This window comes from Fukomys damarensis, unplaced genomic scaffold, assembly GCF_012274545.1.
Source record: "Fukomys damarensis isolate Sample0158 unplaced genomic scaffold, DMR_v1.0_HiC HiC_scaffold_36, whole genome shotgun sequence".
NCBI lineage: Eukaryota > Metazoa > Chordata > Mammalia > Rodentia > Bathyergidae > Fukomys > Fukomys damarensis.
The window spans coordinates 18,758,717-18,783,427 of record NW_022900948.1 but is presented as its reverse complement, the minus strand read 5'-3'; the positions used below and the strand labels follow the sequence as shown (position 1 = coordinate 18,783,427).

Sequence of the window (24,711 nt, the reverse complement as noted above, 5' to 3'; positions counted from 1 at the left end):
TATCCCCTTCCTCTCTGGTGCTATCCCCCTGTTTTGCTTTCCAGGCTCCATTAACTAAGCAGCTTTGCTCTGTCACCTTCCTCTATGATATTCCTGCTTTGGTGCCGGCACAAACTATAAGATTCAAACTACTCATATCAATTAAGTCTATGCACTTGCCCCACTCCTACTCCTTCTACATATAAAGTTTATTAGAAAGCCTCACTGATGAAGTTGCCCAAGTCCCAGCAAATTTGTTGCAAAAATTTGAGAAGATGATAGGCAGAGTTTCCCCAAACCTTGTACGAGTTACCCATCAGTTGAGATGGAGACAAAGGTGAGAATATTCTTTGGTGAGATCCATAGTTGTCTCAGTTATTCAGCTCCCATTAAACCAATAACAGTATCATTTATCGCCTTTTTTACAGCTCCCGCCTTTTGTGGACTGTGTTGTCACTAGCTGACAAAACTAAAGACACTTCACCAAGAGAGAAGATACTATTCTGACTTCTGCATTCTGTCTTCAAGTTCCAATGATGCTTAACTCAGGTGCCTGATTTGCTAAGGTGCCTATCAAAATTAAAGAAAATTATTCCTATAAGCACTGTTCTAGCAGCATGTTAAGAACAATCTTGTTGGCAATTAGTCATAGTACAAATTCTTTCTCCCAAGCATCTGCAGTTTTAGTCTCTCTTTTTTTTTTTTAATACTGGGGATTGAACTTGGGTCCTTGCGCTTGCAAGGCAGGCGGCAGAACCACTGAGCTAAATCCCCAGCCTTATTCCATTTATTTTAGAATGTTTCTTTCATTTTGGATTTTTTTTTTTTAATACTGGGGATTGAACTTGGGTCCTTGCGCTTGCAAGGCAGGCGGCGGAACCACTGAGCTAAATCCCCAGCCTTATTCCATTTATTTTAGAATGTTTCTTTCATTTTGGAATCTATAACCCAAATAATTAAAGTGGAACTGAGGCCACTAATTCATATAAATAGGGTTATCAGCAAGAGAACTATGATTGTTTGCAATCAGAATTATAGCAGGAATAATGAAAGCAGTGGCCTAAAGGTAATTATGCCCCTATCATCTCAATAACTGCTTAGGGGTCTTTTTGTGGTTAGTAAATGTTTAATATGAACTTTCATCTAACCCTAATTGGGTTAAATAATACATTTAGCTTCTCTTTAGGATCTAGATTGGCATAAACAAAATTGTATTTAGTTATAGCTGAAGGATTCTATCTTTGAGTGAAGGAATTTCTCACATACTCACATATATTTATGGAACATCTGTTCCCCATACCATGTTAAATACTTTCGTGGAAACTCTCTTAATCGCTACAACAAACCTATAAGGAAGCTACTGTTAACATTAGCACTTTATAAGTGAGAAAAGTGATGTTTAGAAAGTTAGAGCTTGTCCAAAGTCCAACAGGTGGTCAGTGTGGGGCAACAACAGTTTGAGTCATGGAGCCCGGTCTTTGAATCATGAGTCTTTGTGTTGCCACATTGACTCTGAAAGTCTGTGTTTCTGAGCAGTGCCTGGGATGTCACACTTATTATAATAGATTGTTCTTCTCTTTTTTAGTTAAAAAATTCAAAACCAAATGTACAGTCCTTCCTGGGGAAAGGGCATTTAGCACAGTAAAGAATGACTCAGGTTGGGTAAGTCACATACAGACCAGTGTCTTGGTTCCTTTACCTAATTAGCAAGTGAACACAGGAATGTTACTTCACTTCAGGAAACCACTAAATAATACCTTCTTGGGGTTGCTGTGAAAATGAAATAAGATGGAATCGCACATGTCTTTCCAGTTTATCCGTGGTGATGTGCTGGGTGGAAAGTAATCTGCTGTGGTGTTTTACATGCAGGCACATCCACCCTGGGATAATGCCGCATAAAATGTAAGTTGAGATGAAAGTTTAAAAGCCACTGCTCTAATCCCTCCTCTTCTCCAACCCTACTTCTGAGCTCAGGGGTCCTTTTTCAGGCCCTCTTTTTGGGTCCCTTATCAATGAGAAGCACAATAACCTTTTCCTTAGAATTTAAGCCTCCTGGCAAAGCTATTAGAAAATGCTGTATACTAAATGTGTCCTCCAAAAAGTCATGTTGAAATCCTTCCCCTGCCAATAGGGCAATACATGGTGGTACCAGGTGGTAGGGCCTTTAGGAGGTAAGTAGGTCATGAAAATGATGCCCTCAGCCTGGTGTGGTGGCGCATGCCTGTAATCCCAGCACTGCAGAGGCTGAGGCAGGAGGATCACTGTGATTTTGAGACAATTCTGGGTTCCAGGTCAGTCTCAACTACATAGTTAGAGCCTGTCTCAAAAAAGAGATGAAAAAGAAAATGACGCCCTCATGAGTAGGATTGATGTCCTATAAAAGGGAGCCCAGATAGCACTGTTGTTGTCCCTTCTGCCATATGAGGATGAATTAAGAAGATGGCTGTCCATGAGTGAGGAAATAGGCCCTCACTAGACAACAAATCTAGGACTTCTGAGCCTCTAGAACAATGAGAAATAAATTTCTGTTGTTTACAAGCCACTCAGCCTATGATAGTTTATTACAGCAGCATGAACTAAAATGGCAACATTACTCATCACAAAATGTTAAAATCTTTACCAGCTTTTTCTGGTTTGGGAAAGAGAAACGAAAACTGAACTAAGTGGCAGAAACTTAAAATCCATTCCCAAATCCATTCCCCACAGGCATCTATGGACTTAGAAGAAATCCCAGTACTGTTTTCTAACCAAGTAGCTTGCTATTAATACTCTGTATCCAAAAAGACATCACTGTGTATTCCATTCTCCTAATTCCTTGGTTTTTTGTTTTTGGGGTTTTTGTTTTGTTTTGTTTTGTTGGTACTGGGGATCGAACTCAGGATCTTACATGGCAGGCAGCAGAACCACTGAGCTAAATCTCTGGTCCCAATTCCTTGTTATTTAATCTCTTCCTCCTCAACTCCTATTATTCCTTCTGGCCAATAACTTGGAATGCAAAAATACTAATTTAGAATTCTTCATCTTGTATTTTAATGACAACTACACAAAACCACATCCTTCAGTCAACCTAAATCAACACAATTCTTCAGTAACTATATGATCATTGAAACAGTAGTGTTAATAACAACTGCTGCCACTTGAAGTCTGCTATTAATACATTATCAGAAACAATAAGCTGGCATTAAATTCCCCAAGTCTAAGCAGTACCTCTACATAGTGTCTTATAGGGCTTCCCTTTGATTTTCTAGCCTTGTGTGCTAATAGTAAAATAACCATATATTCAGAAGACATCCTCATGGAAGCAAACAGCTCTATCAACCACCAGAAACACTGACACAGCCATCCTGAGCCAACAGCACCATTATGTACACAAAACAAGATGAATGGTACAATATGTGAGGCCAAGCAAAAATACTTCCAATGCAGGATGAAAAAGTCACCTGATTTACTGCAAATGCAAAAGACAATTATCATCCTGTGATATATCATTATTTTATTCACTGCAGATTATAAGGGAATGTTTCAATCATGTTAGCTGTGGATTTTTTACTTTTACCATAATAATCATTATTGACAGATTCATTTGGGATAAGAAATGGTCTTTCAGAAAAACACTGGGGAATTGCAGCATAGCCCAGGGTATGGGAGCAGATGTGCATTATAAACCAATATGCGGCATAATGAGAAAAGCATTCGTCCCTATCCTATTAATTGTTGGCACCACCTAATAATCAAGAACTGCTGACCCTCCCACCCTCCAGCTAGCAGATATTTGTGTTTGGTAATGCATTGTGACCCAGACACAAGCTCAAATCTATTAATGCTGAGAGTTTGCACTTCACTAACATTCATCTGAACTCTACTTGTTCTCTCTATTGCTGAAAAACAACTTGTCAGTAACATATAAGCACCCTCCAATAGGCGCATGGCTGGGTAAACAACGCAATGAAATTCATGTACTATTGTGCAAAAATTTTAATTGGCAATTTTGAAGATAATTTTAAAGTAAATGCTTTAGATATGAGGTTAAATGATAAGATCAGAATACAACACTGTCAGAATGCTAAGGATAGAGTTATATAAAATGCAGTAGGATGTAAGGAAAAAATGAATAAGCAAGCTGTTGTATTGACAAGGAGAATGACAAGCAATTTCATTTTTCTTTTGAAAAATCCTCTAATGTTGATATTATATTCTTATAATAAATTTATTTTTTAAATCAAGCCCACTTCTCATAAAAAGTTAGACTTTAACCAGAAAATCCACAGACTAAAACTTGCATGTGATAAATGCTGAGATGCTTTTTTTTTTTTCAGGTTCAAAAATAGTGTTGGAATCTGCCAAGGAATCAGTTCACATTATTCAATGTCAGACACATTTATACTCATATGTATTAGTAATTCCTTCAGTTGATTTTCCTTGTCGTTGTCATAGCAACTATTTCCACTGCCATTAGTACCTCTAGGGCCCACGATCGTTCACATATTTTAGGCCATTTCTCCTCTAACAAAGCAATTAATACAGTGGCATATCTGTTTCAGAAGCCCTGGTGATCTGTTCTGCCTCTTCCAACCTCTGAGTGTTCAGTTTCCTTCCTGTCTGCTTTGAATCACCTCTGTTTCCCTTTTTGGTGGTTCTTTTCATTTAACATTATGAGCCTCTTTACTGTTTCTAATTATATCCTATTTGGATTGTTTCAGGGTTGTTGTTTTTTTTTCCACACATACTCTATTTCCATTTCAAATGACTCTCTCTCTCTCTCTCTATTATCAATAACATATTTTTATTAATGATCATTATGGACCACTTCTATAGAAAAGAACCAAATTATCTTAGGAAAAAAATCAGACTTCAGAGTGATTCTGGACTGGTAATAGCATGATTATGCTATTGGGACTTGCATACTTCTATTCACAAGAAATAAACAAAAGCACAAGGTATCCACCTGCATGTTCCAGCAACTGGAGTCATCTGACATAGTCCTTTCTAATTGAAGACTGAAGTTGTTGTCTACCTTTTCTCACCTACTATATTATTTAATAATAATGCCCATTATGGAGAGACTGATGTGGGATGGAATTCTTATTATACTACTGCACAAGGACTATATTTACATAAAATGTTATTAAGCAATACCCACTATCAAAAGCATTAACATTTACTCCCTCAGTTCTGCAGTTATTTTAGAAATCTTTCCTAAGCAAACAAAACTAAAATGTAGGAAAAATACATATACTATTTATTAAGTTGTTTATAATGGCAAAAACATCAAGAGCCATCTAAATGTTTAACAACAGAAAAAAACATATGGTATACTCACAAGGTAAAGCATTGTGCAAGTAGTACATCTATAACGTCACAACAAGTACATGTGCTAATTTTTAATGTCAAATTAAAAAGATATGAATATTATGTGATTATAACTTTGTAAAGAAGAATAAACCATAAAAACAGTAACTGTCTTACCTACCTTGTAGGTAAAGAAGACTAAGTTTTCTCCTCTACTCTTTCTGTCCTATTAGCTGGACTGGATCCTGAAATAAAAGAAGGGTTAAGAAGATAAAAACAAGCAGATGTTTAGCAATAAGTATATCTAGTGTATACATGGGAGATACCATGTATATGAGGAATGAGTAATTCTCAAAAGAGAGGTTCTGAATTCCAGCTTATATAGCATCTTCACCAAAATAATCGATTTTTTTAGAGAAGTCACAAGACAAAGGAAAAGGACTTTGAGTCTCAGGGATAGAAAATTGTGGGAAGCCACCTAAATGGCAGACACTTAGTAAAGCTTGTTCAGATGATTCCTCTGGTGCCATATCCAGGCTGTTAAAATACAAAGTACCTAGTCTTCAGTAATTAACCTTTGTCCTTCCTTGGAGGAAGGCACTTTTGTCTTTGTAAATCTGTGTCCTGCTTCTAGGAAAATAGGAGGACAGAGAACTTTTCTTCTATCTGCTCTTTTTAATTGCCTTCAACTTAAAAAAATCCTTATACCAACGTGGCAAATTCTGTGGTGGCTTATCCTTATCGTCTTCAACCTCATCTCTGCATAATCTACCATTATATCTGTCCACTTTATATAGATGAATGAATGGATGGAAAAATGAACATGTGTGATAAAAACAATGGAAAGTCTGAGTCTTCAATAATAGTTATCTTTGGGGGATGATACTTTGGTGATTTCTAAGTTGTTCTTTATTTGTGTTTTCCATCTTATTAACTTTTAAAAAACTTATGATGTAATTGAAATGATTTTCTTACATTTATGCTTCTCCTATGGAGACAATATAAATGTATGCCCTTTTTATATGGACCCCTTCAAATAATGAGGGTCTGCCCCCGTGGGCATGGATAATCAACCCTACACAGGGCTTTATCTACATCATTCTGCAGAACCAAATATTTTCGAAGTGGGTGGAAATGCTCAGTAAACTCTACAACTCTGTATGTGTACAAGAGTTCTACATACCGTAATTACATTTATTAGTTATTTTATAAATTATCTTCCCAAAAATCTGAGTCAGATCACTTCCATCTTCAAAAATCTTCCTGCCTAATGAGTAAAATTCACCTCCTTAGTCTCATTCAAGGCCTTCCAAAATGAAAATATATCCCCAATTACGTGTCCCATCACAATATTGCCCAATTCCTACGCACTGATTTCATTACTTTGCATTTTCTCTGTGTACAGTGCAATGCCGTGTCTTCCCACACATGGTTGCACTGTGCTGCTAGCTTGAAAGGCTCTTTAATGTCAGACACATTTATACTCATATGTATTAGTAATTCCTTCAGTTGATTTTCCTTGTCGTTGTCATAGCAACTATTTCCACTGCCATTAGTACCTCTAGGGCCCACGATCGTTCACATATTTTAGGCCATTTCTCCTCTAACAAAGCAATTAATACAGTGGCATATCTGTTTCAGAAGCCCTGGTGATCTGTTCTGCCTCTTCCAACCTCTGAGTGTTCAGTTTCCTTCCTGTCTGCTTTGAATCACCTCTGTTTCCCTTTTTGGTGGTTCTTTTCATTTAACATTATGAGCCTCTTTACTGTTTCTAATTATATCCTATTTGGATTGTTTCAGGGTTGTTGTTTTTTTTTCCACACATACTCTATTTCCATTTCAAATGACTCTCTCTCTCTCTCTCTATTATCAATAACATATTTTTATTAATGATCATTATGGACCACTTCTATAGAAAAGAACCAAATTATCTTAGGAAAAAAATCAGACTTCAGAGTGATTCTGGACTGGTAATAGCATGATTATGCTATTGGGACTTGCATACTTCTATTCACAAGAAATAAACAAAAGCACAAGGTATCCACCTGCATGTTCCAGCAACTGGAGTCATCTGACATAGTCCTTTCTAATTGAAGACTGAAGTTGTTGTCTACCTTTTCTCACCTACTATATTATTTAATAATAATGCCCATTATGGAGAGACTGATGTGGGATGGAATTCTTATTATACTACTGCACAAGGACTATATTTACATAAAATGTTATTAAGCAATACCCACTATCAAAAGCATTAACATTTACTCCCTCAGTTCTGCAGTTATTTTAGAAATCTTTCCTAAGCAAACAAAACTAAAATGTAGGAAAAATACATATACTATTTATTAAGTTGTTTATAATGGCAAAAACATCAAGAGCCATCTAAATGTTTAACAACAGAAAAAAACATATGGTATACTCACAAGGTAAAGCATTGTGCAAGTAGTACATCTATAACGTCACAACAAGTACATGTGCTAATTTTTAATGTCAAATTAAAAAGATATGAATATTATGTGATTATAACTTTGTAAAGAAGAATAAACCATAAAAACAGTAACTGTCTTACCTACCTTGTAGGTAAAGAAGACTAAGTTTTCTCCTCTACTCTTTCTGTCCTATTAGCTGGACTGGATCCTGAAATAAAAGAAGGGTTAAGAAGATAAAAACAAGCAGATGTTTAGCAATAAGTATATCTAGTGTATACATGGGAGATACCATGTATATGAGGAATGAGTAATTCTCAAAAGAGAGGTTCTGAATTCCAGCTTATATAGCATCTTCACCAAAATAATCGATTTTTTTAGAGAAGTCACAAGACAAAGGAAAAGGACTTTGAGTCTCAGGGATAGAAAATTGTGGGAAGCCACCTAAATGGCAGACACTTAGTAAAGCTTGTTCAGATGATTCCTCTGGTGCCATATCCAGGCTGTTAAAATACAAAGTACCTAGTCTTCAGTAATTAACCTTTGTCCTTCCTTGGAGGAAGGCACTTTTGTCTTTGTAAATCTGTGTCCTGCTTCTAGGAAAATAGGAGGACAGAGAACTTTTCTTCTATCTGCTCTTTTTAATTGCCTTCAACTTAAAAAAATCCTTATACCAACGTGGCAAATTCTGTGGTGGCTTATCCTTATCGTCTTCAACCTCATCTCTGCATAATCTACCATTATATCTGTCCACTTTATATAGATGAATGAATGGATGGAAAAATGAACATGTGTGATAAAAACAATGGAAAGTCTGAGTCTTCAATAATAGTTATCTTTGGGGGATGATACTTTGGTGATTTCTAAGTTGTTCTTTATTTGTGTTTTCCATCTTATTAACTTTTAAAAAACTTATGATGTAATTGAAATGATTTTCTTACATTTATGCTTCTCCTATGGAGACAATATAAATGTATGCCCTTTTTATATGGACCCCTTCAAATAATGAGGGTCTGCCCCCGTGGGCATGGATAATCAACCCTACACAGGGCTTTATCTACATCATTCTGCAGAACCAAATATTTTCGAAGTGGGTGGAAATGCTCAGTAAACTCTACAACTCTGTATGTGTACAAGAGTTCTACATACCGTAATTACATTTATTAGTTATTTTATAAATTATCTTCCCAAAAATCTGAGTCAGATCACTTCCATCTTCAAAAATCTTCCTGCCTAATGAGTAAAATTCACCTCCTTAGTCTCATTCAAGGCCTTCCAAAATGAAAATATATCCCCAATTACGTGTCCCATCACAATATTGCCCAATTCCTACGCACTGATTTCATTACTTTGCATTTTCTCTGTGTACAGTGCAATGCCGTGTCTTCCCACACATGGTTGCACTGTGCTGCTAGCTTGAAAGGCTCTTTTTGCTTCCCTTCTTGTTAAAATCCTTCAACACTCAAGTGCACCTTCTCTGGACTGTGAAGATAAGACAATGTTGAAAATAAATCTGTAGAATGCGTATAATTAGAGTCTGTATTGGTTCACCTTATCCTGCTATAATAGACTAGTGGGTAATTTATAATGAGTGGAGAGTTCTTTCTTAAAATTCTGGAAGCTAGAAAAGTCCAAAATCAAGGAACTGCATGCAGTGAACACACTCTTGCTATATATAAGAAAAGTATCACAGGAAGAGAAAGAGAAATCAAAAAAGTGCAAGAAGGAGTCAAACTGGCTATTTTTTGTCAATATTCACCCCAAGATAATGGCATTAATCCATTCACAAGCGCTAATTAACTCTTAAAGATCCCATCTCTCAATAATGTTCCACTGGGGATCAAGTTTTCAACATGTGAACTTTGGGGGTCACATTCAAACCACAGTAAAACCCTCTGATATTTCCAAATACTCAGGCATTTAGTTTCTGCCTATCAAATCAGTCAAAAGCAAAGCATGTAATATTCATTGACCTTCTAAGTAGAATATACTGTGAGCAACTCTCATTAATGATAGGCAGCCTTTTTACCTGGCAGAGGTTCACTCATGTGTGTGAGCATATGTTTGCATGTGAGTGTGTGTGTGTGTGTGTGTGTGTGTGTGTGTGTGTTCAAGTCTGATGTTACCAGCACAGCCTGTTGGATGATGAAGTGTAGCAAATACTAACAAAAAGATTTTCTGGGAACTATTTTATAACATTTTTAAGTGTTCCAAAACTGAAACTTGCACTGAGAGAAGAGAGTAGCAATTTTCTAGTCTGGTAGATGGGCCAGGAACAGCATGTGAGGAAAAAGAAAAAAAAAAAAAAAGAATTTCAAAGGGCATTTGTTCCACCTTTTCATGCATACTTGGAAAATTCACCAAAAGATGACATTTTTAAATGTTTCTCTTTTATAATGGCTGTCCAATATTAGCCTTCACTCTGCCAGTGAGCACACACAGGAGCTAAAACCAGCAGCCCAGAAAAACACCAACTGTCAGAAGAGACTGACACATGGCACCCTCGGTTAATTCGGGCACGAAAATGCCTTCACTGAAGCGCCAGCCACTCATCTTCTTCCCCTGTGTGTGACACTTCAACACAGGCAAATGATTTTTTTCTATCTTCACAATCATCTCTCTGCAATCCTTTAGAGCATTTAGAATATTTCCATGTTTATAAGTGTTCACATTTCCATCCTCATCAGTACAGGCCATCTACCTGAACACCCACTCCAGTTGTATGAAAATTCATTCAACTGGTTCTTTCCCAGTAAAAGCAGTGTGCACTTGTTCTTGCTTTGCATGTCCCTAACTCTTCAATGAGCTCTTAAAGTAATTACACCTAATGCCTTTTTCTTCTAATTCACTGGAGGATTGCTAGCTCATACTATTTCAAGGGTCCAGATAATTGATGCTGACTAGTTTTACTCCATCTCTCCAGAAGACTGAACAAAAAAAATGGGATTAAATCACATCTGAGAGGAAATTCTGAGACAGAAGAGGAAATTTTGAGTATATAAATCAAATGTTACAATGGTTTCTATGAAAGTTGCAGAATACCAATCATCAAAGTTATTTGGAGGAGTTAAACCTGACTTTAAAGCCAGCTATCCTTGGAAGAACTAATCTGGAATGAAAGACCTTTCGACTTTTCCTTCATAAAAGTGCTATGACTAACAAGTATGACAGCAGTGTGACTAACTGCCTCTCTATTCTTTCTTGTTCCTGGCTTACAGGCTCCTCAATGCGGCTAGAGGGTCATGCAATCTGGCCAATCAGATGTAAGCAGAAGCAACTGGGCGGAGCTTCTGAAAACCACTTTTTGAAAAAGAACCAGACCCAGCCTACTTGTACTCTTAGCTCTTTACCCTTTCTCATTCTTCTGGCTGAAAGGCAAACTCAAAGACCAAGGATGCATCCATCATCTTGCAATGGGCAGGAAGGGAGCCACACACTAAACACAGCACAGCAAGAAGACAGAAGGCACCTTGAACTGTTACTCCAGGCATGGATTGCCCCTTCTAGCCTTGTTGGTACAGGAAAGGAAAAACTCTTCCTTGTTGAAACCACAGTAATAAGGGTTTGCATTATTTATGGCCAAGACCAAAGCTAACCTGCTCATGCCAGATTTCAGAGGCTCTCTTTCCTTTTCCTTTCTTTTTTTTTTTCTTTTATTGAGTTTATTGGTACATTTTAGATATACAGTACAGTTGCATTCATTATTGGGATATTGTACCTTTACATGACAGGTGGTCTTGGTTCTCATTTTTTCCCCTTGTCCCGGCCCTCCCTTCACCCCTCCTCCCCTCCCCATTTACAAACAATTTATTTCCATTTCTTCATTTTCTCATATTTTTTCCCTTATTACCTTTTGCCTACCCTTCCCACTTTCCCTACACCTTTAGCCCTTTTCTTCCTGTTTCACAATGTCAGTTATCTCATTAGGATTTTATGTACTATTACAGTTTATTCACACCAGAGAAACTATTCGGTATTTACACATGTGTGACTTATTTATTTCACTTAGGAGTATATCTTCAATATGTATCCATTTTCCTATGAATGACTCTAATTTCTCATTCTTTATGGCTGAGTAGTATTCCATTTTATAGAAAAAACATATCTTCTTTATCCAATCTCCAACTGATGGGCAAATGGGCTGTTTCCAAGTTTTAGCTATTACAAACTGTGCTGCTATAAACATGGGTGTGCATATATCACTGTGGCATGATTCTTTTAATTCTTTTGGAAAGATACCCAGCAGAGGGATGGCTAGGTCAAATGGAACCTCTAGTCCCACCCCTTTGAGGTATCTCCATATTGATTTCCATAGTGGTTGCACCAGTCTGCACTCCCACCAACAGTGGAGAAGGGTTCCTTTCTCCCCACAACCCCGCCAACATTTGTTATTGTGTGATTTCTTGATAGCAGCCATTCTTTGTGGGGTGAGGTGGAATCTCAGTGCTGTTTTCATCTGCATTTCTCAGATGACCAGTGATGTGGAACATCCTCAGTGATGTGGAACATCCTCAGTAGCACGGGAACTAGCATAAAGAATAAACTACTGGAATCTCATCTTATTAAAAAGCTTCTGCACTGCAAAAGAAATCATCAACAGAACTAAGAGACAACCTACAATGTGGGAAAAAATTTTTACCAGCTGCTCCTCAAACAAAGGACTATTATCTAGAATATATAAAGAACTCAAAACAATCAGCCCCCCCAAATATAAACACTCAATTCAAAAGTGGGCATCTGAAATGAACAGACATTTCTCAGACAAACAAGTAAAAGCAGCAAGTAAATATTTCCTTTTCCTTTCTATCCTTGTCCCATACCTGACTTGCCTGTGCAGGCCACACTGGCTTTCTGAAATATCCATTCACCTTAGTGACATGTCCACTAGCTTTTTTCTCTGCCTAAAATGCTCTTTCCCTGATTTTCACTCTCAATTTTTAGGCTTCATCTCAAACATCACCTTCTCGTAGTATCTGCCTTGACCACCTACATAAGACATTCTCTATTCTACATTCTCTATATTTTCTAAATTATTTGCAAAGTATACAACTTTATTTGATTTTTCCTATAAGGTTATTCTGTTTTCCCCTGGGGGAATATAAAAGTTATGACACCAGAGATTTCGATGTCTTCTTTTCTGCTGTAGGCCCACATATTTGAAAATTGCCTGGCACATACTACGTGCTCAATAAATATTTGTTGTAGGAATAATACTTTTTCCTGAGACCTACCTTTACAGTTAAGGAGCCACTTTCATCTAGTCCTTATTACTAGATATCTTTCTCTTTTTTTTTTTGGTACCAGGAATTGAACTCGGGTCCTTGCGCTTGCAAGGCAGGCCACCAAACCACTGAGCTAAATCCCCGGCCCCTATTACTAGATATCTTCACTATCATTTTTTATAATAAGTAGCTATATTTGACTTCTCCATTTACTTTTTATATCTCCTCTATTAGATGTGAAGTCCTTGAATATAAGGATTATGTGACTGATGCAGTTAATAACTAGGACATCTTATCACCATAGCTGAATAGAAAAATGAATCAAATAATGGGTCCACAAGTCAATGAATAAGTTAATGAATGAGTAAAGAGGACAGGAGCTTATTGTCACCACACCCTTTCTATACTCTCAGCTGCTGCTTCAACAGAAAGACACATAAAGATACAAACTAAATTAACTGGTAGCAAATTCAGGCCAAAACATGCTTTGATAAGTCTGTGTTCTATGTGGGGACTGCTTATATGACTCTAGTTTTCCAGCCTGGTTGATCCAATATATAGAAAATGCCTGTTTGTATGAAGCATCAATGTAGAATAACACCCTAAACATTCTCTGCTTAAGAACACTACGAAAACAACAAAAGAATTTGTGGGGAATCCCAAGACCTTCATTTTGTAATGAGAATGAGACACGGCTCACTGAATATACCAGTATACTAAAAGTTATATAATGATAAAATAGATTCTAATAATGATCTCCTTTCACAATGAAACTAATATAAAAACAATTCAGTGGCATTTGTAAAACTAACACAGAAAATTTCCAGAAACCTTGCTAAAAGCTTTTCATGAGTTATGTTATATTCTTATTTTACGGATAATATAAAAGTGAGGTTAAGAAACACAGGCTATATGGTTATTACATGGCAGATCCAGGACACAAAGTTGATCTGACTCCTGAATGCCAATGCTTAACCACTGTACAAAGCCTGAATTAACCAGAAGGCAAGGGACTGGACAGATTTTCTCAGATGCTTCTCTCTCTCTGGGCCCTATCCTGAAAGGCATAGTATTTGTGGCTTCCATCCCACCTGGCCTATTCTCTGCTGGGATGTCTAGATGTTTTATGTTTGGTCTATAGCTCTTATTAGCAACACTTGAGTCTCTGCTTAGGGACTTAACTCATTTATGCCAAAGGTTGCGATTTTTTGAATTTTTGCATAACATTCGTTACCTAGAAAAATTCAAGGTGTAAGAATTTGAAGAGAAAAATTTTTCTTACATACCATTATTATGTGCAAAATGGAACCTTAGTCATAAATAGATTAATCCAAGACTAAATCCCCACACATGTGACTTTGCTCTCCTCAATGGGTTCTGGGTAAAGCTGGGCACAGATGTTGAATGCTGGAGCTACCCGGCTATCAGAGCTGGTTGCTCTGCAGATGAGCTCTCCGCTGGGCTTTCTGATGTATCTCTTATTGTGTGACTGAGCTCTGGCAGCAAGATTAGCATATTTCAAAGTTCCTTTGACATGAAGAGTATATATCTGCTTGAAATGAATGTTAAAATAATATCCTCATTGGGCAGAAATATGGAAAGAATAGCATTTCCTTTGAAACATCATTTACTAACCCCACATAAAATGTTTAATTATTTCATATCCAATTTTGTATAAGTTATTCTAGAATACTGTAATAGGGAACATGGCTTTTAATCACACGTGGCAGATTCTAAATTGAAAACACTTTAATAGATTAAATCATCAGGTACTTTCATTTCCTAATCATTTCAGCCCTGCAGCTCAGAACAAGAGCACCATTTTGCCTTTTTCCTTTGATAATACCCCTCTGGACCCATGAGTAATAACATTCGCATGTCTATAAAATATTTTCTTTGGCAACTGATCATCCCAACAAAAGAGGTGAGGAGGAAAGGAGTAAAAGACTGAAACACATAGTTCTACCAATTTTTTCTATAAAGAAACATATCTACATAGTTTGATCTTTTAATCTTTCTTCTGGAATAAATTTTATACATGTACTCAGTGTATCAGTCTTTCCTTCAGGTTCATACTCCGGGGATATTCAAAAGAACCAGGGAGAATTTCAGGCAAACCAGAAGAGAAAAATCACCAACCTAAGTCATACTTGTGTTTTCAAGGAGATTTCAGCATATTCTTTTAAACACTAAATAAAGTCATATGAATAAGGAATAGGTCATAAAACTGGGTCTACATTCAAACCAGTAATGCCTCCTTCTTCACTAAATGTGGATAAATCTCTAGATGGAAGCCATGTGGCTTTAAAAAAGTAAGGCCTCACTCTTTAGAAATATAGCCAGCCACACTTATCAAAAATAATTCACGCCTATGTGGCTTAGCACACAAGACATTGCTTACATCCAAAAAGAAATATTAGGCTTTGTGGTGTGGCAGTTCCTTGCAGCTATCAGAAGCCAGTTTCCTTATCGGTCCAGCAGGAGTGCAACTAAAGACAACAGCCAGAGCAGCTGTATTGAAAAAAACGAGTCATTTGTCTTCCCCTTCCCCCACTCCTTCTGCCCACGTAGTTAATCTGAACACAACAGCAGCTCCATCATCGAGCCTCTTCAAAAGGCAGAATGATTGAAAACGCAGATCTGTTACCCACTGTGGATGTGTTATTGAATTACACAAAATACAAGTAATTTAGATCTAAAAATTAAAAGCTCCTGAGATAGGGCAAGTTTTGGAGAATAAGAACAATTGCCTTTAGGGACCAAAAGAATCTAGAAAATCGGTTTATCATCAGTCGTGGTCTAGAAAATATTTAATGGGCTTTCTCAGGGGAAAGCCTCTACTTTGGAACATTCTCCAATTTCTAGGGGACAAATACTCCCACCAGGACTGCGTTCAAGCTACTGATGTGACATCGCTGAACACAGAGAGAATCTCAACACAGAACTGAGAAGAAATGACGACAGGATGTTATTATATAGTATTACTGCCACACAGATACAATAGGTACAGAGGACCTGAAGAATACTGATAACTGTAAAATGTACTAACCAATTAGGAAATCATGAATGGAGTTTTTATTACCTCTACTTACAATGTAATTTATTGATATTTTCTATAACTCAATGTTTAATAATGGTAACTTTTAATTGCCATCTTATAGAATTCGTAAAATTACTTATCTCCCAGAAGCCAGTACAAACTGGCTACAGCCCGTCACTATCTGTATGTAATCTGGCTGCCATGCTACTATAAGTAACAAATAGCTCTCTAGGATGACAGATGAGAGGGACTGCATAACATTATTAATTTTAAAGTAAAATTCCATTACTTCTGCAATAATCTTCCCAAAATTACCTTTCCACAATAATCTCCCAAAACCAGGGAAAAATTAATATAGGAATATGTGTATGTGTTGTTATAAAACAATAAAAAGCACAGGTTCTTTTCATAATCAGAAATGCTGAAAATGTAGCCTGACCTAGGGGCACACGCCTGTAATCCCAGCACTCCGGAGGTTGAGACAGGAGAATTGCCAAGAGTTCAAGGGCAGCTTGGGCTACATGGTAAGTTCAAGGCCAGCTTGAAATCTATAGTGAGAGCCTGTCTCAAAAAACTAAACTAAACTAAAGAAATGTTGAGAATGTATTCTATAACTCTTTCTTCTTTGTGTGTATGTAACTAAATACTAACAGAAAATTTTGGTTGAAACACATAAACAATAGATTCAGGTGAGGTATAGAAGGCTATGCTGAGAATTCAAAAAAAAAAGTGATCAAGAAAAGAGCTACAACAAAGAAAGAAAGGAAAGAGAGGAAGGGGGAAATGAGGGAGGAAGAGAGAGAGAGAAAGAGGAAGGAAGGAAGGAAGGTAGGTAGGTAGGGAAGAGTTACGTGACTGCCACTTTCTGCAAAAAGAGTTAACACACTTTTCCCAATCCCTCCCACTATGTACAACTACAATACCTGGAATTTATATTTTAAACAAGAAAAAGAAAAAATCTGAAAGGTAGAGAAGCAGACAAACCAGCTAGGTAATACCACCACAGTGGTAAGTTGATTTGTTTTTCTTTCAACTTCATATATCTCAGACTAGTTGCCAAAAAAGCCAGCAACTTCACAATCCCAAGGGACACAGATGCAAAAGTCCCCCAAAAGTCCCTGTTCTCTTGCCAAAGGCCCTTGTGATGTTGAAACTGTTATGAACTTTGTATTGAGGTCAGTGTCCTAGTTGACATATTGTACTGTAGTTTGTTGACTTGGTTTTTTGTTTTTGTTTTGGGCAGTACAGATTGTTTGGTTGCTTGCTGCCTTATTTCATAGCCCTACGGATGGAACCCAGTGCCTCAGGCATGCTAGGCAAGCACTCTACTATTGAGCTACATCCCAGCCCAACAATGCAGACTATTTTTAACCTCTTAAAATTAAATTTAACTAGTACAGAAAAATATTAAAATTTTTTCATATTAATGGAGTGATGTATGCTGTTTCAGTAATTGCACGCACTATAGTTTCACAAGATGTTACCATAGGGGAAAGATGGGTAGAGTAAAAGGGATATCTCCATTATTTCTTTTTTTGGTACTGGGGATCAAACTCGGGTCCTTGTGCTTGCAAGGCAGGTGGCGGAACCACTGAGCTAAATCCCCAGCCCACCTCCATTATTTCTTACCACTATATGTGAATCACAACTACCTTAAAGAGTTTAAATTTAAAAAAAAAAAAAAGAAATGCCGGTAACACATCTCCTACTTTCTCAGCTACATCAAAATATTAGAGTCATAAGTCAGACATTAGGAGATTTTGGAAAGACTGTTGGTATGTTAAGTAGGTCAAGATGCTTTTTTTAAAAGATGGAACAGACACTCTAACATATAGCTGGAAAAAAAAATCTTACATACAGAAACGATTGAAAACATTTCTAGAGACCAAAGAATTCTGGCACTTTTTTGCCCTATTTTGGAAAGTTAACTATATAACAAACCCATCCCATCATTTATTCATGCAGCATGCATTAGTGTATCAGGTGGACCCTACCAAAAGTCACTGCCATCCACCTATACTGGCTGCTCAGAGTCACAATAGTAACAGCTAATTCATTTGGTTCGCCACCACTTCCCTAGGTACAGCCAGCCAAATTTTCTATTTTCTGGATTTTAAAAAAGACAAGTTCAGAAGATTTGTCTTGTTGAAACACGAAAAGCCAACACTAAAGGGTCTGGTGTATAAACTTCTGAATGGTACTTCTGTTAAATGGATACGTGATCAGTATCAAAAAAATCAAGGACATGTGTGTCCATTTACTAGTGATACAATTTCTTCCAAATAAAAAGACCTTACCAAAAAAAAAAATCAGGACAAATGGAATATGGTAAAATTCTTACATCTATGTATGTATGCTAGACAGCCCTAAAAATCACATTTTAACTGTCATACCATTGTTTGCACTCTATAAAATTCTACAGAGAACAAGAGGAAAAAATACAAAGTTTTAATAACAACTCATGTTCGTCAGTATCATAGAAATAAGTATGATGTGATCCTTAAACTATCCAGTTATTGCCTGAGGCTGAGCAATCTCTGGAGAACACCAAAGTGGTAAAGAAATCATGGCCAGAAGCCACTGCTGTGAAGACTACTCAGGGTCACGCATTTCACAACTTTCACCTGACTCTTGGCCACAGTGAGCCCTGCTGGACAAGGCAACACAGAGGGTGGAAATAGCCCTGCTGATAGCAGAAAAGGGACAGTGCCTCTATAACTGAAGGAAACGTATAATTGGGTCATGGCTGACATTTTAGAGGTAATTCACTCAAATGGCATACCTTTTCATACCCTGTCATTCATGTGGCTCTCCTTTCAATAGCCCACTGAACTGATGTGTATTTCCTGTTTGCACTCAGAACAGCAAGTTCTCTTCTCTCCACTCTGGATCTTCCGCAGGAGGAGGACAGAGAGGCTGAGTAATTAGGAAACAACGGGGCCTCTGGCCTTTCCTGCCTATCAGGTCATGTTCCTCCTTGGTCTGGGTCTGACCTCTTCACCCCAGGTCAGGGCTGCATCTGATTTCCTTTGCCTTTTCACATCATCACCTGCACTGTTCTCCCTCTGTGCTGCATTTTAGGACTCTCCTCCTCACCCTTCCCTCAGCGTGATCTCCCAAAGTGAACACTAGGCCTGTTTTAGGGAGTTTGCTGTTTATCACTATGAAAAAACAGGAATAAATCAAAATAACAAACACATATAGGTTAAAAATTGATAAGGCTCCCTGAGCTCCCCTAGTAATTGTTCCTTGAGTGGAGCACAGTTCTTGGGACAAAAACTCAGTCCATGTCCTAGAAGGAAGAAATGTGTTACCAATTATTAGATTACAGTATATTCCTATAAAGTAAGATGCAAGCACCCTTTTAAAAAGAGGAGCTGCCGGGGATTTAGCTCAGTGCTTCCGCCGCCTGCTTTGCAAGTGCAAGGACCCGAGTTCAATCCCCAGTACCAAAATAATAATAATAATAAATAAATAATTTTAAAAGGAGCTGATGGTGTGCGGAAGGTACTCATCATGCAGAATGGCCTGAAAAATATATTAGGTGAAAGCTAAGCAGAAAATAGATTCATTTTGTGTACAAAGAGGAGAAATACATATTTAAGTATATTGAAGTATAAATGCTTAAAATATTTGTAGAACGATATGCTATAAACAGATGGAGGGGGACTGTTTGAATGGGGAGCAGACAGACTTCTCCCTACTGTTCCTTTTATATCGTTTGAAGTTGTATTTTCTCTCGGCCCCTTTACATGTAATACACTCACTACCCAATAGGTACAGAGCAATGACACAGAGATTTTAATGTGAGGAATCTGCAGAGATCATCCAGGTCTCCTGCATGAGGAAGACGACCCTTCTCCCTTTCTCTCACTGTCCCCATCTCTGTACCTATCCATCGACTACAAGATTATTGTGAAGTTTAAATGTAATTTTTTAATTAGTGTATGTTTGTGGTACATAACAGTTACATTTGTTTTGGGGAATTGGTACATGAACATGTTATATCTTCATCATTTTTTATTCCTTTACTCCCTCATCTTCTTCCCTCTTCCCCAATCCCTTCCCCATCTCCAAAAAGTCTGCTTCCCTGCTTCTTACCATCTCTCTTTAATTTTCTAGAGAAACCATATGATATTTAACTTTCTCTGTCTTATTTCATTTAACATTATGATCTCAAGAACTATCCATTGCTTTGCAAATGACGAGATTTCATTGTTCTTTATGGCTCAGTACTATTCCATTGTGCATATTTATCATATTTTCTTTATCCATTTGCCCGTTGATGGGCATCTAGGCTCTTTCCAGAGCTATTGTGAATTACACTACTATAAACATGGTTATACATGTATCACTACAGTATGCTCTCTTTAACTCTTTTGGAAATATAATATGAGTAAAACAATTTCTGTTTTTAGTTTTTTGAGAACCTCCCCACTGATTTCCATATTGTTTATATTAGTTCACACTTCCACCAACAACATCTTTGCTTATTTTGGGGATCTTAGCGATAGCCATTTTGACTGGAGTAAGATGGAGTCTCAGAGTTCTTTATTTGCATTTCCTTACTGGCTAAAAATGATGAGAATTTTTTTCATGTACCTATTGCCATTTGTACTTCTTTAGAGGAGTATCTATTTAATATTTTTGCTCATTTTTTGATTGGGTCATTTTCTTGAGAGGATTGGTTTGGGGGTTATTTGAATGCCCCTAGATATTAGTCCTCTATCAGAAAAGTAGCTGGCAAAATTTTCTATAGGTTGACTCTTCAATACATTTTTGAAGTGGGACAGAAATGAAGGAGATTAAACAACTAGTTCCTTTATTTGCCCTATTTCTTTCCTCCACCATATTCCTCTTTACATAGAGCCTTTCTCTTTTTAAAAATGAATTCTGAAGAAAGTTTCTAAGAGATAGTTAATGCCCTGTTAAATTGAGCTTTAAAACATTTTCAGTAGACTTGGTGCAAGTATACCCTTGTTCCCATGCCTTTTAATCTTTACATGGTGCTGTGGCCTAAATAGTTTTGTCTCCGTAAAACTCAGATGTTGAAATTCTGCCCTTCAGGGCAACTGGGCCATGAAGGTAGAGCCTCCCTCACTCATAACTAAGATTAGTGCCCCTAAAAAAGAAGTTTGAATGAGTTTATTTGCCTTTCACAGTGAGGACACAGTGGACAGGCAGATGGCCATGAGCTAGAAAGCATACCCTTACCAGACACTACATCTCTTCTGGCACCTTCATCTTGGACTTCCTAGCTTCTAAAACTGTCAGAAATAAATTAATGTTGTTTATAAGCTGCTCAGTTTATGGTATTTTGATAGGTAGCCCAAATGCACTAAGACGTGTAGGTATCACTTTAAAATTTATATAACGATTCAACTGAAGCTCCACAAATCTTTCAGCAAGTAAAAGACAACAGTCTTCCTGCACATAAATAGCGCCCTTCTGTCAGACATTTCTCTTTTATTTTTCTCTTTGTTTGCTTTTTATTGTTGTTTTGGTTTGGTTTGGTTATTTTGTTTTTTGAGACAGGATCTCACTATGTAGCTCAGGCGAGGCTTGAACTCACTATGTTGCCCAGGCCGGCCTCAAATGCATGGTGAGCCTTCTGCCTCAGCCTCCTGAGTGCTGGAATTGCAGGCATGTGCTAGCACACCCAGCCCTTGAAGCATTTTTCAAAAGAAAATAAACATCCTCAAGTTTAGTAAGAACAATGTGATCAAATGAAAATGTTGCTGCAGATAGGCCTCAGACTCCATCTCAGCTTCGACAACATGCTTCCTGAGGAACCAAAAAGTGATCTGCATTGTCAGTCCAATATGAAAAAATAACTCAGACTTCCCATAGAAAAATATAGCAAAGGCCAAGATCTTGCATTTCTACCAGTCTGGAATTGACCTTAAAATATCTGTCCATTGTGTGGTCATTTATATCATTGCCAACTTTTGCTTCCTTCCCTACTTCCATCCTCACCATTTGCTTGGTCTACTACAGATGAAGAATCTCTCTGACCCTTGTCACTTTTGACCAGACTACACTAGGTACAAATGGCAGTGTGCTCACTCCAAGCAACAACTTATTTAAGAGGCCTGTTTTTGCTTTTTAATTTATATCTCAAAAACAGTGTGTCTTACCCAAAAAAAGTGGGAGAGCTAGAGATGTAGCCCAGTGGTCAAATGCTTGCCTACCAATTTTGAGGTCCTGGGTTCAATCCCCACTACCACCAAAAAAAAAAAAAAAAAGAAAAAATCCACAGTGTATCCCATCAGCTTCTCCTTCTGTCTGGATTTGAAAAGGAAGACCCATGGATAAGAGCTATACGGACCAGAGCCTCAGCCACAGCTACAGCTGGAGGCAACCTGCAGCAATAGGAGAGCTTCCACCCATCCACAGAGGGTGTGCAATGAGATAAAGAAATCTTTGTTTTTATTATTAGCCTCTGAGACTTGAGGGTTGCTTTCTATCACAGATTAGATGATTAATGCAACAAAAAAATCATGGTGAGCTCATCTCAAAAATGAAAAAACTAGGTATCTGTGTTCTAGGAAATGGAGAAAAGAAATTAATATTCACAGGTCATTTGCTCTAGGCCAAATGCTGTTCTAGGAGTTTTAATGAAATTCCCCTGCTTAATGCCTAAAATAATCTCTTGAACTCATGTAGAAAACAAGAGGCAGAGTTCTATAACCTCCAAGCACATTTCTAGAGACCCATCTTTTGCTTGAGTTCTTTACTAGACCCTTTCATTAAAAAGTTCACTTCATTACCTACAGTCACCACATTTTCAGAAGAGTGGGTATCAGGCCTGTTTTTTCATAATATAATTGATGCTTTAAATGTGCCAAGAATTAGCAGAACCATTTTCAGAAAGCATTGTCTTACTGCACTAAGTCCTAGAACTTTTTATTTTTGAGAATATTCATTTTTATTTCCTATTTTCACCTAATTAACATTATCTAGCTACTAAGAATCTTGAAATGCTTCCATTTTTTATGTTCAGTCTTCAATTAAAATTTGGCTGTCTCTTACATTGTCATGAATTGGATTAAGCTGCTTCTAACTATAACAATGTTAATGTGAGTCTGACTAATAAATTGTCTTTTCCAAAAGTTTATCAGTGGTAATGGAGATATCATCAAAGGATTTCAAGTCGTCAGAGACTAGTATTATTAGAAATCAATACCATCACCATTAATGACACATAGACATTGTTCTGGGAACGGAACTACATCTAGAGTTTGATAAATGGATTTCAAATAAAGGAGAGCGAAAACTAATCTTTTTGAGCGAAAGGAAGCTTTTAAAGGCAGGCAAAGTCAAATGTAATATTCTGAATCAGAATTCTTACATCCCTTCTGATTAGAAAGAAAAATATTGGTATAAAGACACCATCTACATCTTCTAGTGGTGTTAATATTGTCAACCATTTCTATGACATTTTAGCTGTAAACCTTTTAGATAGGACAAGAAGTCTGTAAATCTGCCAATTTTTAAATTCTAGATAAAAATTTTAAGAACTTGAACTGGAATTGTAAATATGGTATTAGAAAACAATGTGGATGCTAGTTTCTGAAGCATATCACTAAAATTCACTGCTATGAGCAGTCACTTAGCACGTATACTATTATCTCTGTATATGGAATACAGATACAGACTGAAAAAAATTAAAGATAAATTTACATGTGGGAATTAGGGATAATCTTTGGTTTACATATCTTTTATTATTGTTATAAAGATATCTCAGGGCTGGGGATACAGCTCAGCAGCGCTGCACCTGCCTGGCAAGCGCAAGGTCCTGCGTTCAATCCCCAGTACTGGAAAAAAAGATAACTTAAACAATTAAAAGTGACTGTTTCTATTAGTATCCTAGTTCATAATCTAATTTAATGCCCTTATATATGTTAGTTTTATTTATTTTTACATATGTTAATTTTAATAAACATTAAAAATTCACATACTTTTCAGAAAATACAAATGATAAGGACATGAAAAATAAAATCATCCATGATCCGACAAAAATTCTATACATCTCAGCTGGATGTGGTAGCACCCACCTGTAATCAGTTGTAATGCATCTCTTTCCAGCTCCACATAACACACCATTAGTGGTTTGAACTAACCCATGATGAAAATTAGACAAATATAAGCAAACATTACAAAATCAGGCCTTGGCTCATATTTGTTAACTGTCAAGACTTCAGGAGGTAATAGAAAGTGGGGCACGGTAGTATCCTCCTGTAATCCCAGCTACTAGGGGAGGCTGAGGCCAGCCTGGGCAATCAAGCAAGACCCTGTCTTAAAACAAAATACAAAGAATTGGGAATGTAGCTCAGCACGTCCTGGCATGTGTGAGGCCTGAATTTAATCCCCATTACTATAGAAACTAAATAGATAACCAACTTGGTTACATGAAAGATCCCCATTACTATAGAAACTAAATAGATAACCAACTTGGTTACATGAAAGATACACCATAAACAAATAAGGTTAAGAGTAGAAGGATGGGAAAATTACATAGGCCATGGAAATACTAACCAAAAGAAAGCTGATGGATCTTCACTTGAGACAAAGTAGGCTTTAATAAGCATTACTAAAAATAAAAGGAAGATTTTATAAGATGGAACAGTAAATTTCAAGGGAAAACATAACTCCAAATTTGTATAAAACTAAGAGCATGACTTCAAAATACAGAAATAAAAAAAACTGGTAGAAATAAAAAAACTGGTAGAAATAAATAATAAAGAAATCTACATCA

General features: G+C 37.1%; 1 long non-coding RNA gene across 1 annotated transcript in view; it reads right to left on the bottom strand.

The window, feature by feature from the left end:
• Positions 1–7,834: 7,834 nt before the first annotated feature.
• The window catches only part of LOC104855495, a 40,206-nt gene continuing 23,329 nt past the window's right edge, over positions 7,835–24,711 (bottom strand). Inside the window, exon 3 of the long non-coding RNA XR_778420.2 lies at positions 7,835–7,902. This is a non-coding gene — a long non-coding RNA (uncharacterized LOC104855495). The remainder of the gene's footprint in view (positions 7,903–24,711) is intronic.